This window comes from Mus caroli, unplaced genomic scaffold, assembly GCF_978045245.1.
Source record: "Mus caroli unplaced genomic scaffold, Mus_caroli_1 scaffold_19, whole genome shotgun sequence".
Classification (NCBI taxonomy): Eukaryota; Metazoa; Chordata; class Mammalia; order Rodentia; family Muridae; genus Mus; species Mus caroli.
In genome coordinates this window covers 21,108,245-21,126,223 of record NW_028227274.1, presented here as the reverse complement: position 1 = coordinate 21,126,223, position 17,979 = coordinate 21,108,245, and the positions used below count along the sequence as shown (strand labels likewise).

General features: G+C 43.9%; 1 protein-coding gene and 1 non-coding gene across 6 annotated transcripts in view; one reads left to right on the top strand and one right to left on the bottom strand.

Annotated features, from left to right (window-relative positions):
- Nucleotides 1–17,979, bottom strand: part of Mapre2 (microtubule associated protein RP/EB family member 2) — a 135,657-nt gene that overhangs the window by 62,068 nt on the left and 55,610 nt on the right. The gene's annotated exons all lie outside the window — the stretch shown is intronic.
- Nucleotides 16,696–16,798, top strand: LOC115029944 (U6 spliceosomal RNA). The gene has a single exon (XR_003835502.1). It is a non-coding gene; the product is annotated as a U6 spliceosomal RNA (small nuclear RNA).

Genomic DNA, 17,979 nt, shown 5'->3' with positions numbered 1-17,979 from the left:
TTACTCACAAGAAAAAATTAGCATAGGACTACCAGAGACACTTAATCAAGGAGGACATAGTTGGTGAAGATTACAACCAAGCTTCTTAAATGTGGGTCCTGACTCCATACGGGTGGTGGAATGCCACAGGGAGGTGGTACAAAATCGAGCATCAGTAAATGGTTTTTGATTGTGCAGCAGCCCACAATTAGGTCGTAATCAGACGGGCAATGAATCCAAGGTGTTCCTGGCAGTGCTGGACCATGCTGCGTCAGGAGACTTCACTGCAGCATTCACTGTGAACGAACATGAAATGCACTTCCCCCCAGTACCGTAGCAATGCCAAGGTCACTGCCTGAAGCACCCTGCCTCCCATTCTGAGATTACTGTGTTGAGTGCAGTTATTTTCGATGTACATACAAAGCTTTCTGCTCTTACAGAAACATGCTGGCTTAATTACAGAAAACAAGGCTTTTAATAGTTTCCTGCTGTTGGTCCTTAGCATGTAAGTATCAAAAAAATGTATCTTTGGATTATATTGTGCTCAAACAGGCACATCCATCTCATTAATTGTAAATTTCCTTTTTTGTGTTATATATATATATATACATATATATATAATTTTATTTTATTTTTTGTTATTTTTAGACAGGGTTTCTCTGTGTAACAACCCTGTCTGTCCTGGAACTCTATTTGTAGACTAGGCTCAAACTCCTAAGGAAATCCACCTTCCTACCTCTGCCTGGGATTAAAGGCGTGCACCACCACACCCAGCTTGTCTTTTCTGAGACATGGTCTCTATCCCAGCTGGCCTGGAACTGCCAGTGATCTGCCTCTATTTCCCATTGCTAAAATCACTGGTATGAGCCGGGCGTGGTGGCGCACGCCTTTAATCCCAGCACTCGGGAGGCAGAGGCAGGCGGATTTCTGAGTTCAAGGCCAGCCTGGTCTACAAAGTGAGTTCCAGGACAGCCAGGGCTACACAGAGAAACCCTGTCTCGAAAAACCAAAAAAAAAAAAAAAAAAAAAAAAAAAAAAAAAAAAAAAAAAAAATCACTGGTATGAGTCACTGTGGCTCGCTTCATGGTAAGCTCACACGTGTATTCATGGGCTGTTTTAAAGTTCTATATGGTTCACTGTCATAAATGTTTGATTTGTGAACCTACTTGGTTTACCTACCAGGCTTAGCTCAGGTAAGCATTTGCAGGTGGAACGGGGTTTGGAGTGGGAAGTTTCACCAGTTCTAGAGTGCGGCAGGCTTGACTCCACCAAAGCCATTTGCTGCCCTTTCCCCCCAGTTCCTTCTAACTGCCTATTGGGATCACATTTCATGTATTTTTCCTGGGGCGCCACTGCAGCATATCTCCTACCTAGACTCTTTGGGCTCTGAGATTCTTAATTTGTAATAGAATTTAGAGTCTCACTTTTGACTTGAAGTCTATGTGGGACATTAAGTTACTAGGCTTACAACACTGTACACCATGACAATCTTGTTTCTTTTTAAATAAGATTTATTTATTTTTCATTATGAGTGAGTATGTGTGTGTGTGTGAGAGAGAGAGAGAGAGAGAGAGAGCAATGCTCAGAGTATAGACAAGGATGCTGAATCGTGTGTGTGTGTGTTTGTGAGTGCAGTGCTCAATAGAGGAGAAACGGGGATGTTGAATCATGTGGAGCAGGAATTACAGGTGGTTGTGAGTGCTCAGTGTGGGTGCTGGGAACTAAACTGGATCCTCTGCAAGAGGAGCGAGTGCTCCTAACCACTGACCCATCCCTTCAGCCCGGGGAAGCTTATATTTTACACATGAACTCACAAAACCTTTATTACAACTACTCAAAATCCCAGTGTCTCAGAGGCTGCCCCTTCTAACAGCTGTGTAAAAGAGTCTTTGTAACAATTAAACATGGATAGAAATTTTGCAATTCTGTGAATTTCATAGAATGTTTATATGCATATATAATGATAGACATATATTATATCTTATTTGAGCAGCAAATATACACAAAAAAAAGAAACGAAGCAGAGTAACAAACCAGTCATGTCTACTTTGTTTCAGTGACAATCAACTCAACAATCGACTCCAAGCTTATTATAATTATATCCCCATAACTCCTCTCTGCTAGCCCCACAGCCCATATTATTTTAGAGTAAATGCCAAGTATTGAGTCCTTTCAGTTACAAAGACATCAGAAAACATTAAGCAACAAACCCAACAGCACCAGTACACTGAAATGAGCATCATGTCTTAATATGGCAGGTGGCATGACGGCTGGTCATCTGTCTTCATCTGAATATGGATTTGAGCTTCCTCTGTGGACTTATTCCTTTCCTATTAACTGCATGCTAGTCTTCTATTCGGATCTTTCATGTAGACTTTGTAATTGCTACCTTTTTTGGAGGCTTCTAAATCTGGATGCTCCCATCCATCACTCTGGGCGTCGTTTAATACTGCCTTGGCCTTTGCTTTCCTGTACCCTATGATGTAATCTACAGGCCCTAACTTGGGGAGTGAGGTGAAAGACTCCTTCCTGCAATGAGTGAGCTTTCTCTGGAAGTCGGGGAATGTCTGGCTCCTTCTGTTGTGCTGTTAAACGCTGAGCTATTTGCCTACATCCAAAAACTAAGTTATTGCCTGTAGGTTGTTCTTAATGTATCATCTCTGATGATTCTATGAAGAACATCCCTTCTGAGGGAGCCTGAGGTTGGATGGTGGACACAACACAGAACAGGTCCTGATTGCCTCTTCACACTTTCCGGGTAATAGGTATGTCCTGAATATTCTGTAGTCAACAGGACTTTTATTTTAGTTTTGTGAAGTATAACCATGAGATCACAGAGTTTTAGTAAACGTGATATGCCTTACTCAATTACAATTTATATCTTGATTGATAAAAGGCGTATCTGAGTGTCAGTGTGCTTATTCAGACTGGCCTTTCAGTTCTTTTGATAAAGTCGTCCTTGTTTTCTGGTGTGACGAGGTGTTCCAGGCTCAACTAGTAACTTTATGACCTAAAACCAGTCATTTCTCCAAGGTCCTGACTTCTTTCTGTAACAGACAGTACTTGATGACACAGAAGGAATAAATGTTTTAAACATGGCTAGATAAAATACCAAAATCTAAAGTTTCAGGTTTTATAGAACAGGTCTATATACTTACTAAACAATTACACTAAACTCGAAGCCGTTTGCTTTCCTCAAGGTGATACCAATCTGCTTTCTGCTCCGAGGTATTAAATGAGGAGTTTATAAACAGAAAACAGCAGTCACACGCCACCCACATGCCACCCACATGCCACCCACACGCCCTCCAAGTCAGTGGCTCTCACCTTCCTAATGCTGCAATCCTTTAGTACAGTTCCTTTCGTTGTGCTGACCCATAGACATAACATGGTTTCATTGCTATTTCCTAACTATAATTTTGCTACTGTTATAAGTCATAATATAACTATCTCATATGCAAGATATTTGATATGTTAGCCCCCAAGGGGTCACGAACCACAGGTTGAGAATCACTGCTCTAAATTCTCCTTCCCTTGGGGTTCTGCCAGCATTGAACCCCAGGTATGTGACCATGAATACTTTTCTACACTTCTGTTAAAGCTTCGACTGCTTTTCAGTCAACAGTTTTCACTGTTCTCTTTAGAGGATATTTTACTAAGGGAAACCATTTACGTTTACAATGAAATCACCTTTCGCCACCTTTATAAATTCTATAAAGCCTCAGTAAGGATAAATAATTCAAAACTTAAAAGTATTTTGGACCATTTGACAGGGTTTCTATATCGACCTAGCTCTGGCCAGCGATACACTTTTCTAATGATTTTGCTGGTGGTAATAAAAAGCCTTTACATTTCCCAGCAATGGATCGGCGGAAGGAGAACTGTCAAGTGCCAGGTGGCATCCAACCAAGGGTGATGAAAATTGTGCTCCAGGTGATTTAAAAACTAAACAGAGAGGGAAGAAACAAACAGATCCGTGCTTGACAAACACACTCCACTGAGTGGAAAATGGTCCGTAGTTACAGAAGATGAAGAAATACCAAATAGGGCAGGAAGATGAGATTAAAACAAAAACCCAGCACTTGGGTGGCAGAGGCAGGTGGATTTCTGAGTTCGAGGCCAGCCTGGTCTACAGAGTGAGTTCCAGGACAGCCAGGGCTACACAGAGAAACCCTGTCTTGAAAAACCAAAAAAACAAACAAACAAACCCAAAAAACAAAAACAAAATCAAAACACCACACGTGGACGGCTCCAGAGCAGCCATGAAGCAACACTTCCCTCGGGGTCTGTGATGATAACATTCTCCCGGGACAGCTGTCCTTGTATTTATTCTCCCACAAATAAGGCCCTCTATGCTTCCACAGAGCTCATTAAGACGAGGGGCAAACAACAAAAACAGCAGCAGCGTGGTACTTTAGAAGCCTGGTTAGTTATCAGCCCCGCCCTCCAACTGCTTCGGTAATAGGTCTCCAACACACCTGCAGCCCCTGGCACTGCTGGATCAGAGGGCCTTATGGGAAAACTAGGTAAGTGGACAGAGCATGAGGCAGGAAAACCCACTGAAGGGAAGGAACATGCTAATGCTGAAAGGTAGGAACATGTTAAATTCACTTAAACATGGCCGACACATTCGACACATTTCAACGGGTATTTGAATCAACAACCAGGATCAATATAAATGTCTATGAACTCTCTATGCAGACTGGAGCATTCTTGTAATCTATATTCTTCCCAACTCCAGAAAGGGTTTATTTATTAGCTACCATACAAAGTATTGGATTTCACGATGGTGTTTTCAAGTAAGATTTGTTTTTGTTGATTCTTTTCCTGAGTCTTCACCCTACTCCCTGCCCTTTCTGCTGCCCTTCCACCCACAGTGACCTCTCCGTTCTCATGTCACGTGTTCCGTTGCATATACACACACACACATGCATGTAAAGACTGAAAGCTAGGATCTACATGAGAGAACATTTGTCTGGGCATCTGTGCAGTCTGTGCCACCTGGTTTAATGGACTGTTTTCCAGATCCATCCATTTCATTTTGCCTGCATTTCATCTCTCTTGATAGCTACATAAAATTCCTGTGTGTGTGGACATTTTCATTATCCACTCATCTGATGATGGACATCTAGGTTGGTTCCATTTTCTTGCTGCTGTGAGAAGAGCAGCAGGAAACATGGATGATCAAGTGTCTCTGTGATAGATGCAGAGTCCTTTGGCATGCTTCAAGGACTGGTGTAGCTGGGCCATCTGAAGTTCAATTTTAACTCTTTGAGACACCTCTACTCTAATTTCCATGTTTGTACCACTTTATACTTCCAGCACTAGTGAGCACTGCCCTCCAATCGTTGGTAAGCCTTGCTGCATCCTCTTAGCTTGGGCTTTGACCATGGTCAAGTGTAATCTCAAGACAGTCCCTGTTTCAGTGAGACAGCTCTGTGCACACCTGACTTTGTGGTATCTTTTGTTAACTGCCAACCCAAACATGCCAGCTTTCTGCGTTTAGGCCTGACAGCTTTGGCTTGGCATGCCCTGTCCCATGGGGAAGGGTCCTTGTGAAGATCCAGCAAGCCAGTGTCCATGCCCCACCCTGCCACTCTGTGTGTCTGTGTGTATGTGTGTCTCCCCCCCCCCACTTCTCTGTCTCTGTCTCTGTCTTTCTCTCTCTCTCTGTGTCTCTCTCTGATTTTACTTCCATACTGATATCATCCCTTCCACTTTTTTCTACAAACATGATTTTAATATATTCAATCTGAAATTATCCAGATGACTAAAAACAGAAAAGTTCTTATACTTTTCTAAATATTAGCCTCTGATGAGAATTAAATAATCTTAGCCTTTCCACAGTTATGTTCTGAAATTCTAAGGCTTCATTATAATTTCTTGCATCTTAACCGACATGGACACTTAAAGGTGAGAGAGAGCTCCCGCCTAGCAGAAGGGTTGTGTGCTTACTGCAGGGAGTTTGATAGCACGTCAGAGAGGAAGTCACTTCTCGCCACTCTCGGGAGGAAAGCAGGGCAAGTGTCAGAGTCTCTCCTTACACACGAGAGTGCCATGTGGCACCTGAAGGGTCTCTGTACCAGGTCACCAGGAGACAAAGCTTCAGGTCACCACGTCTGACTTCACACCCTCACAAGACATAAGAATACTCCGATGAAGATAGACATTATAATAATTTTAAAATAGTGATAATGTTTTAAAATTTTTCTTAGGTTTGTTCCTTTTATTTTATATGTGTGTGTGTGTGTGTGTGTGTGTGTTGCCTGGATGTATGTGTGTGTACCATGTGCATGCCTGATGATGCCCTTGAAGGTCAGAAGATAGCACTGGAGCCCCTGGAACTGGACTTAGGAATGACTTAGATTCCCTGGAAGGACTGCCTTGTCTGACCTCAGTGGGAAAGGTTGCACCTAGCCCTGCAGAGATTTGATGTGCCAGGGTGGGGAGATACCCTCCCTTTTTTTGGAGGGGGGGGGCGATCCTCCTTTTCACAGGAGAAGGGAAGGAGGGTATGGGGGGAGGAACTGTGTGAGGTGGGGACAGGGAAAAGGGCAGCAATTGGGATGTTAATTAATTAATTAATGGAATAGAAAAGAAAATATTGCCTAAATAAATAAATGCATGCTGTGAGCCACCATGGGGATGCTGGGAACTGAATCCAGACTCAATGCTCTAAATTGCTGAGCCATCTCTTCAGCCCTAAGAGATCAATTTTTAAACTGACTAACATATTTTTATCAAGATAAATGTCATACTATGAGAAGTGAGGTCACCCTGAAGGCCATGGAGCAAAGAACCAGCATGGGGCTGAAGCTCAGGTCCGGAACTTTCTGGGTCTTTTGGATGGAAATGGCAGTTGATTATCAGGTGGCCTGCCAGGTGGCTCTGGGACAGAATTTCCTCTTGGCCAAACTTGCAAACAAATGCCCAAAGCACTATGTCCTTAAAGTCTTTAAGTGTGACTTAAAGACTTGGCTATATTCAATACTGTAAAAGGTAAATAGAGGAGATTGGGGAGATAGTCTGGTTGGTACAACGCTTGCTAAGTAAACATGAGGGTCCAAATCAGATCCCAAAACCCACATACAAAGCCAGGGCCCGGGGGAGTAGGGACAAGTAGAGCACTGGGGCTACTTGCCAGTCAGTGGAGTCTAATAGGTGAGCCCTGAGTCACAGCAAAGACACCTTGTTGAAAAAACAAAAAGCAAAGGGGCTGGGCGTGGTGGCACACTCTAATCCCAGCATTCAGGAGGCAAAGGCAAGGGGATCTCTGTGAGTTTGAGACCAGCTTCCTCTTGTCTATAGAGTGAGTTCCAGGACAGCCAGGGCTACACAGAGAATCCCTGTCTCGAAAAAAACAAAAACCAAACAAAACTGCAGAAATCCCTATCTTCAGAAAGCACAGTTGCAGTTCTGACTTCTCTGCAGACACTGACTTCAGAGTAAGCAAGCCCAGCCTGGGACCCAGCAACCTGCAGGCTTCTGCTTCTCCTGCATTTGATGTTTGGTGATGGGCAGGACAGAGAGGCACAGCAAGCTTATGCTTTGCAGCAATTATTGAGCCATATAAAATTAGACATTGCATTTCTCCTTGCTAAAACAAATGGAATTTTCTGTGAGTCAATGAGACAAGTTAGCCTGGATTAAGGTTTGGCAAGCCCCAAACATGGAAAAACCAAAATAGGAATTCTACCATGTTACTCGTCATGGGTCCCGAAACCCAATTACAAAATAGCCTGCAAGTCTGTCCAAGAACCAATTTGGCGAGGTTTAAAAATTATTTCTGGGGAAGCATTCTTCAAAAGTAAACAGATAGGTAAAATGTCTGTCAGCACTGCCTGCTAACGGAGATGATTTCTTAGGTCACTCGTTCTATCTCTTTGCCCCACCCAACTCCACCAAATTGACCCCCACAGCCCCACTGTCTCCATTTTCTCCTCCACACTCTCAGTCAACCCCTTCACAGCTCCCTCAAAGCAGGGTCACGATAGATCAGGTGTTCCAGGATCTATGTCTTGCTCTGGGGTTGTCCACAGAAGAGCAATTTAAGAAGTTAATTTGGTTACCCCTGGCAATGGGCATAGAAACATTCTACATCTGTGCTGCATGAAGGGCGGGTCTCTATAGGCACGGCAATCCACAGGTCTCTGTCTGTCTTCTTCCTCCTGTGGAGGACATGACACCTTGGTGGTGGTGGTGTTCTTCTATCAGTCAGGGGCAGAGCAGGTAGCTGTCCTTTCTTTATCCTAGTTTGATGCCTGGCTTGGTGGCCAGGCTCTTATGCCTAGGACTCATATAAATCAAATCAAATCAACTCAAATCCAGGCAGCATAACATGGGAGAAGGAAGACAGAGAGCTGTGGACTGCCATGCTACTAGAGACCCGCCCTTCAGCACAGTTGGGTCACAGACACTAGTTTGCTGCTTCTGTGGACAGAAGGACACACTGTGGGACACACTGACAGACTACAGCTTCTACCGTGACATTTTTTTTCTATGCTTTGTTGTTGCTGTTTGTTTGTGTGTGTTTTATTTGGGGTGGGAGGCTGCAAGGGGCATGGATGGATATGAGGGGACAGGGAGATGAGGGGACTGGGGTACTTAATGTGACACTCACAAAGAATGCATCACAGATGGACACTGTCACCCAGGGGCCCTCAGGAGCCATCACAATGTGCAAGTGTATGGTGGTCAAATGGGAGAGAAAGAGAAGTGGAGCAGATTGAACATTATGGAGAGAGATCAAACTAGAGACCCAGCACTTGGGAAAGTGCCCCCCTCCACACTTCCACCCCAAACCTTGCCGATGGTGGCACTGGTAGAACTAGCCAGAACAATCCTGGAGAGCTTGCCCTGGTGTTGCAGATAAGGGATAGCTGGTGGGCTGACCAGCTCAGCTTCCACCCAGGCCCAGATCCAGGGCTCTGAATTGGCCCAACCCAAAATCTGTATCATCTACATACACATAAAAGGTTGAGACACATAAAAGGGCCAGCCCTGCTGTTCCAGAGCTGCAGGATCTCCATGACACAGAACAATGACATGAGGATTCCCAATGAGGATGTCACAGAAGCCAGAGACCTCGAACCAGACCAGTGACTCACTGCAATGAACATCTGCAGGTGTGTGGACAGAAGGACACACTGTGGGACACACTGACAGACTACAGCTTCTACCGTGACATTTTTTTTCTATGCTTTGTTGTTGCTGTTTGTTTGTGTGTGTTTTATTTGGGGTGGGAGGCTGCAAGGGGCATGGATGGATATGAGGGGACAGGGAGATGAGGGGACTGGGGTACTTAATGTGACACTCACAAAGAATAAATAAAAAGTGAAAAAAAGAAAAAAAGAAATTAATTTGAGGAAGGAGGCCTGTGGAATCTATTTTGATTCTTAACAGCTAACTCCTGTGTTCACAATCTCCCCAAGTTTGCAGAGTAACCAGCCCTCTGCATGCAGTGAGCTCTGCCTGCTGCTCAGCACAGTGGCCCTGTTTAGCTTGCATCTGCTCCAATCCAATCGTGTTGAAGCTAAATCTTTAAAAGTCATTATGGGGACTGCCAACGGCTCAAACGTTAAGAGTGCTTGCCATTGCTGCAGAGGACCCAGGTTCAGTTCCCAGCACCCTTTTCAGGTGATTACAGCCCTCTAGGTCTAATAAAACAACCTAAATCTTTTATGAATAGTCTTAGTATGTACAAATATTTTTAAAATAAGAAATATTTATCAAGTTGATGATATAATGATGACCTTAAGCTTACCAGTTATAGTTCCTAGAATAACTTCAATCATAAATCTTCTTTTTTAAAAAAAAAGTACATCTATGTCCAAGGATTAAGATGCTTAGTCAGCTGGGCGTGGTGGCTTTAAGCTCAGCACTTGGACTGAAGAGTATGTGGATCTGTGAGTTTGAGGAAAGCCTGGTCTACAGAGTATGTTTCAGGCCAAACGGGGTTATACAGGTAGACACTGTCTCAAAACCCAAATCAAAAATCCTCAAACAATAACAGAAAAAGAGGATGAGCCAAGGGCAGGAAGCCCCCACTGCTCTCCTAGGTTCTAGCCTGCTTCTCCGAAGGTGGATGGGAAGCCTGTGACTACACACACAGGGCCCAGCTCCTCCAGAACGAAACTCCCAGAACATCCTTCATGATGAACTGGGGGGTTTTCATAGAGAGCCAGGCATAAATGTGTGCCTCAAGCCAGAAAGATCCATTTTTCATCTGTATATAATTAATTCCCCAAATGAAGAGCTGTGAATGGACAGGACTGAGGTGCTACTTCACCAAGGAAAGAATATCTCTAGACTGTGCCCATTCATCATTCCTTAATCACTGTTTATTCATTCACTCATTCATTCCTTTCTCTTCATTCATTCATGACCCAGATGTTCGGGCATGGGAGGAAAGATCTGTCCAAGGCAGAGATCAAATCTAAGCAGAGGTGTCCAGAGGGTGTTACTGAAAGAAAAACCTTGACAAGACCCAATCATTCCCAAGAGGTCACTTCAGTGAAGATGGTATTCTGAGGTTTCTGTATATCTTCTGGTGTATGATTGAGGAAGGAAATTAAAGACCTCACCCTGTCTCTATGTAGTAACTACACAGCTGTGGGCAAACTCACATATTTTACTCGTGTTGTATCTTCTATGATGGGATGAGATAGACGAGGCAAGCCAAACTCCTCGGGAAGAAGGGGTGGCCTCTGAGGTGGCAGAGGTCTGAGCCCAGAGCTGAGTTCACAGCAGGATGGGAAGGAAGAGTTGGGCACCAGAAATGTTATTAGACACCGAAGTACACCATTTCCCCCTCAAATTAGGCACCAGTGGTTCAAAACCAGCAAAGGAAACCAATGAAAAGGCCTTCACAGGAAGGTGCTTTGAGGACAAAGGTTTAGAGGCTGGCTGCTGGCTGTACTCTAGGCCTTTCTAGGCTGTTGTGATATCATCATGATATCAATGTGAGCATAGGGTTCTGATTAGCTCCGTCGTCTAAACTTGTAAGTCCTGCAAATAACCTCTACTTCCTAGAGAGAGTGAATAGAAAAATAACGTAAGGGTGCCTGCCACTTCGGTAATTAATCATCACTTTAAACTCTTTATTCTATTTGTATGTGTGTGTGTGTTTACACTGTACGCACCTGTGGATGAGCTTACAAGCATGTGAAAGCCAGAGGAGGTCATCAGACATCCTGTTGTCCTCTTTATCCCCTTGAGACATGGTCTCCCATTGAGCACGGATCATCCGGCAGCCAGAGAGCCCCAGTGATCCACCTGTCTCCATCCGCTACAGCGTCTGGCTTTTTACAGAGGTGCTTAGGATTTGAACTCAGGTTTTCGTGCTTGTGCAGCAAGCACTTTTACCTGCTGAAGCATCTCTCCAGCCCTGACCCTTTAAAATGCACTTTTAGAATATGACAAAAAATGCACAGATCTCTGCAGCTGTCTGCAAAATGAGGCCCCATCGCTTGCCTTGGCCACAAACCCTCCACCTTTAGTAGACAGCTGCTGCCTGCAACTTCAACGGGTGCTCTCATCCGGAGTCTCCTGAGCATGTCCTCTGTTTCGTTACTGACCAAGAGGAAAGAAAGCTTTAGATGTCAAATCCAGGTAGACATTTCTGTTATTTTGATTTCTAACTGAGAATGAAGTTGGTATCTATGACCCTGAAGTCAATCAGAAGCTTGACTCTTACCCTAGAAATAAGAACATTTTAGAATTCTAAACAGGCTTTTTTGTCCAGGGATATGAATGGAAGCTAATTTCATATAGTGAGAAAGTAGCTAAGGCCTCTCAGATGCACACTCTGTGCACACATGCCTGCAGGCACAGTGGGCGCATGTCTCTTCGTATGGTCAGAAATGCAGCTGATTGTATTCGCCTAAATACCCATCTGTTCCAAGCAGTGGGTGGCTTTGTCCATGTTCTGAAAATAATCCCAATAACCCAGGGCTTGTTCCCATGCCACAAGACTTGGCTGGTCTCCTCAGGGCACCAACTTTTGCCCAGCAGCCCCGCCTACCCCTCTTGGCTCCCTCTATATCCTCTTCTTCTCCTCCATATGCCTTCTGTTTACTTTCCCAGCCTTGCTTGGCCTTGTTCTCTGCCACTCTGACCTTCCCTCTCTCCCAGGATCCCAAGTAATTTTAAGTCAGGGCCCAAGTCACCCCACCCAGCACGGCCCCTGGTTAACCTTTCAGGAAGCAGGCACGCTGGGTACCACTGCATGGTCACGCTCAGCTGCTCACCTGCCCTGTGTAAGACCCAGTGAAGAAGACAAAGCAGAAGAATGTGTGGCAATGGGATGGGGCTCAGGTGCTGTTGTTTCTCCTCTGTCAGCATCTTCAGTTTGCCTTCTCTAAACCTTCTGGTAATGAGGAACAAGTGATGGTGGATAGCGGCTCCCAGCTAATCATGAAGGGACGACAGGGGCACAGGCTTAGGCAAAGAGACGGAAGCTCTTTCCAGAATTTGGCACTGTCACCCACACCTCATACTCCAGGTCCAGCTTCCATGTCAACTCCTCAGCATGCCCTCCCTGCCCACCCTGAAGTGGCCTCTCCAGTTACTCTGACAGCATTCTGTTCCCGGCTCCTGGATATTACACAATCCAGGATTAGCTTCAATGTCAACTCCTCAGCAAGCCTTCTTGCCTCCCCGCTCCCCCATGCAAGATCTGTGCCAGCAGAACTTTATAGTCTAGGTCTTGTTTTCTGCTGTTATCTCCAGGGTATGCACAAAACTGTAAGACCGGGCTGAATGAATGAGTGTTTGGGAGGGTTTTGAGGTGAAGAGAAAGCTGCAGGACACTCAAAACTATACCCTACTGTTCTGATATACCCAAGTGCTGTGAGGCAGCTTGCAGGGAACACATTAGGACTGAGTGGACTAACGGGCTTTGTGTTTTGAATTAAAAAAAAAAAAAGCAGCAGCGGCGGGTTTGGGGGTAAGTAATGTGTATTCTCCATGGCAGCTGTGTAATGCTCCTAGCTGATCAGCAGACTCAACAAGGCTCTGACCAAGGGCACCAGCTCTGAATCCAGAGCTAGACCCCAACACCCGCTTGGTTGGGTAAGCTTGGCCATCTGTGTGGCCCCCAGGAGACCTCCTTCAATGGAGGCACGGGGGCCGGATGAGGTGATACAGAACAGTGTTTGGCGGGTACCCATTTCTCCTGTAGGAGAGAATCATCAGCAAGGTTGTGTCCTCTCAGCAACGTCCTATAGCTGCTTTTATGCCCTGATGCAGGAAAAGTGACAGGTTCTGTGAGGTCACAGTTATCAGGTTGCAGAGCTGGGGTCTGGAGCTGGGGTGCTTCTAGGATGGCTGTTGTCGATGCGAGCCCCCTCCTCTCCAGACAGGCATGAGGAGGGGGACAAGATACAAAGCTTCAGTGAGAACGGGGCTGGGGCGCTACTAAAGCTGTTTTGTACAGGGGACTAAACCCAGGGCCTGAGGTATGCTAGGCAAGTGACCTCTGATCTTCTACACCTCAGAGTACATTCCCAGCCTTCTAATCTTATTTTGGGACTTGGACTCAGCTGAGTTCTCTGGGACAGCCTTGAACTCCTGTAGCCCAGGTAGGCACTGAACCCAGTTCTTCACCCTGGACTTAAACCCCAGTGATTTTTAAACACATGTGTCCATGAAGAAAGGCCGAACAGTAGAGATTTGGATGAGACTTCCCCAGGGTTACTGATGGGAAGGAACGCTTTCTGGTGGGAGCACCTGGCAGCTGGAACACATAAGCCATGCTGGTATTTAGGATCTGCCACGTTTTCCATTTCTAGTTACTATGTATTTTGGAGCCAAGGCTCTCAATTTACTTTTTGTGGTAGTTTAGCAAAAATGGACATTACTGCTTATAGGTTTTTTTTTTTCAAAGCTAATAAAAGACTTTAGATTGGTATCTTGACAATATGTTTAGAATAACATATCCTTAAAAATATAATCTTGGTTATCTCACTCTCAAAGACTGGTGCTTATCCAAATGCCTGCACCTTCATTATGGTAAAAATGATTTTTAAATACGTGAGAACATCTTGAAATGAAAAGTAAGTGCCACAAAACAGACTATTAATGAGACAGTAAAGTGCAGGCTAACATTTAAAGAGATTCTAGTAAACTTAAGTCCAAACTGAGTAACAGACTCTCATCCCCTGAGTCCTTTTTCTGTCCACCCTCTCCGAATTCTTTCCAAAGCAGGCTCGGTCAAAAGGGAAAACTTCAAACCAGGGATCAGAATGCTACGAAGCTGGGGTGAAAAAGCTTCCCTCTGGCGCCTCGGTCACCCTGTCTTCTACAACGTTTGGGGTCAACAATACCCAAACAAGTTACCAAATAAATAAATAAAATAAAAGTAAATAAAAATATCCCATGATGTTCTAAGTAAGATTACAATTTTGCGTTGAGCCACATTCTAGCTATCCTGGGCCACATGTCACCAGCAGGCAGCAGGTTGAACATCCTTGCATGATAATCTGTATCAAACTTATGCCACAATCCCAGAGACCATAGTCCATATTACATATATGAAAAAAAAAAAGAAGACATCTTTCCTGAACATGGCAACAGACAGACATGCTGGTGACCGCAGTCGCTGAGATAAGGTAAACGATTTCAGCACAGGGCTATCGCTGTAGGCGCAGTACTGAAGCCAGGAGCCCTCTTCCTGTCAGTTCACACTGCAGTTTCCCCCAAACTAACCGACCCCTCAGCAGAGATGCAGGAACTTAACGGGTTCCTTCCTTCCCCCCTTTCAATTCAAGCTGGGGATTCCAGGCCGTGGAATGGTTCTAGCCGCATTCAGGGTAGGTCTTCCCTCCTCGGATAAAACCCTCTGGAAACACCCACACTGATGTACCCAGGAGTCGTTCGTTGGTAATCTTCTCATAGGCAGGTTGACAATAAAGAGTAAACTAAGGATATTTTCCAATTTGTTTTGTAGTTCTGGGAATTGAACTAAAGGCCTCAAACATGCAGACAATTGCCTTACCACTAAGCCACATCTCAGCCAACTTCTTAGCATTCTTGTGTAAGACACCAACTACTGTCTTGTATATTTGAAAATTGTTTTTGTTTTTAAATCAACAAGCTCATTTACCATTACCAGAATGAAGACACTAGCAGTCTTTTCTATATCAGAATTATCTAGAGAAACACTAATTCACCCATTCCAGAGGTGGCAAGCAGGAGGAAGGAAGGAAGGAAGGAAGGAAGGAAGGAAGGAAGGAAGGAAGGAAGGAAGGAAGGAAGCAGGGAGGGAGGAAGAAAGATCGGCAGTATTTCTTGGCTTTACTCTCTTCAGTCTTCTTACAGATCAAAAGTTACAGCATTTACATGCTCTTGGATGAGTACACACACATAGATATACTCATGCATGAGTGCGTGTGTGTGTGTGTGTGCATGTATGCATGTGCACTCACATACACAGAGCGTTGCAGTATTTCATTGCTCTCCTTCTCTTGTTTTAGTTATAGGTGTGAATTCCACCATACCCAGCAAGGGTGTCTAGCACTGAAATTTTCTGAGGGAAGAGCAAACACTGAGCACTTGAGTGGGTAGGAGCTATGCCACATACAAACTGGATCAGGCACCAAAATAACAGACACACTGTAAGACCCTTGGCTTGAGGAAGGAAGGAGGGTGTGTGTGGCTTGAACAAAGAAATCTTATCGTGGTAGTAGTTTAATGTGGAGGATTTGTGGCCTCTACTGAATGCAAGCGTGTTTTACTTACTACACACATGCACCAGTGTTTGCAGAAGGACACAGGGGATTCTAACTCAGGCCCTTACAAAAGACAGAATAAGAACTGGTTAGCTATTGACTGACATGTCTAAAGAATGGCAGAGTGAAGAACACCACCAACTACTGTCTTGTATATTTGAAAATTGTTTTTGTTTTTAAATCAACAAGCTCATTTACCATTACCAGAATGAAGACACTAATAGTCTTTTTATATCAGGATTATCTAGAGTTGGGTCTAGCGGTCATGTGCGATTACTGTTTCTCAACTTTGGAGCTAATATGAACTGATGAAAAGTGTCACTCTGGAAGCAGTCACATCCAGTTCCCACACCTAGTTTCCAGTGAGTCCCAGGACTCATTTGACATAGAAACTTTAAAACATGTTTTGAAAATTAGTCTTGAATTCAACCATTAACTAGTAAATCTAACTTCATTTTGACTGTCAAATTTGAGCCAAAGATCTGATGTCACAGAGGCTGCATGGAGGTCATATTGAAACAATGTGACATTACTTTTCATTATCTCCCCATTAGCTGCTATTATAGTCAGTATCACACTAAGCACAATACCCAGTTCATTAAAACACCAATAGATTCATTCACATGTTTGTATGTGTACGTAAATGATAAGAAGATTAAGTTATTAAATAAGCTCAAATAGCTTATAACCTGATAAAGCAAAGAAATTACTTTTTAAAATGTCTTTTTAAAAAATAATTTTCGGGCTGGTGAGATGGCTCTGTGGGTAAGAGCACCCGACTGCTCTTCCGAAGGTCCAGAGTTCAAATCCCAGCAACCACATGGTGGCTCACAACCATCCGTAACGAGATCTGGCGCCCTCTTCTGGAGTGTCTGAAGACAGCTACAGTGTGCTTATGTATAATAAATAAATAAATCTTTAAAAAATAATAATAATTTTCCCGTTAAAAAATATGCACATTTTTGCACTATAGAAAAAGCAGAAAAATGTGCTCGCTTTGGCAGCACATTTACTAAAACTAGAACGATACAGATTAGCATGGCCCCTGCCCAGAGATGACATGGGGATAAAGAAAAGAAAAAGCAGAAAATACAGGAAAAAAAATTTAAACATTTTAAATATCCATAATTCAGGCTGGGGATTAGCTCAGTGCCTACCACACACAAGGCTGAAAGTTTAATTTCCAACATGGATAAAAGGAGCCATTATTTTCTCACTCCATCACAAGCTTATCTTTGTAAGTTTCTTTGAAGTAGCCTGGCATGGTGGTGCAAGCCTTTAATTCTAGTACTTGGGAAGCAGAAGCAGGATGATTAGGAGTTCAAAGCCATCTCTGGCTACACTGTCCGTTCACAGTGGACCTGTGCAACAGGAGACCTCATCTCAAAAAACAAAAAAAACCCAGTGTTTTATATGTATGATAGAACACTTTATGCATTTTCACAAGCACACACTTTAAAATGGGTTCTCACACATAATCAATGCATACAGTCTTCTACACATGACTATACAATCAATGCACATATCTACTGTTCTACATATAGCTTCATAAGCAATGCATGCATACAGTCTTCTACACATAACTGCACAGGCAATGAATACATATAATCTCCTCACATAGAGTTGAAGATTGTCCCTTCTCCTAGAGTCCCATGTATTGGCAACCTCAGAATGTGACCTTATTTGCATATAGTGTCTTTACAAATGAATTAGTAGAGAGGAAGATATTGGATTAGGGTGGACCTAATGACTCTTAAGTGATGGTCCAAGAAAATACACAGATGAAGAAGGAGGCAGGATAATCAGAAGCAGGGACTGAGTGTTGAAACTATAGACCACAGAACATATGAGGCCACCAGCATGGGAAGGGACAGAAAAGACTCTTTCCTAGAGCTTGTGAAGGCGACATGGCACTGCCAAAGGCATAGTGCAGATCTCGCCTCACCAGGAGGAGAGGACAAAGGTTCAACCACCCAGTGTACAGCAGACTGTTGAGGGAGCCTTCATGAAAACAGCTTTGGTAACACCCAGACTGTTCCTGTTAACATCTCATGCACACATTTCATATCTTCACAGATCGTGAAGATATGAGAACACAAAGAGAACCACCTATATACCAAGTATGTAGGTATATCACAATAGACCCAATTCCAGAACCATATATTAATGTTTAATTTAAAGAACACCTCTGGGGGCTAGAGAGATGACTCAGTGGTTAAGAGCATTTACCTACTCTTCCAGCGGACCCCAGTTCAGTTTCCAGCACCCACAT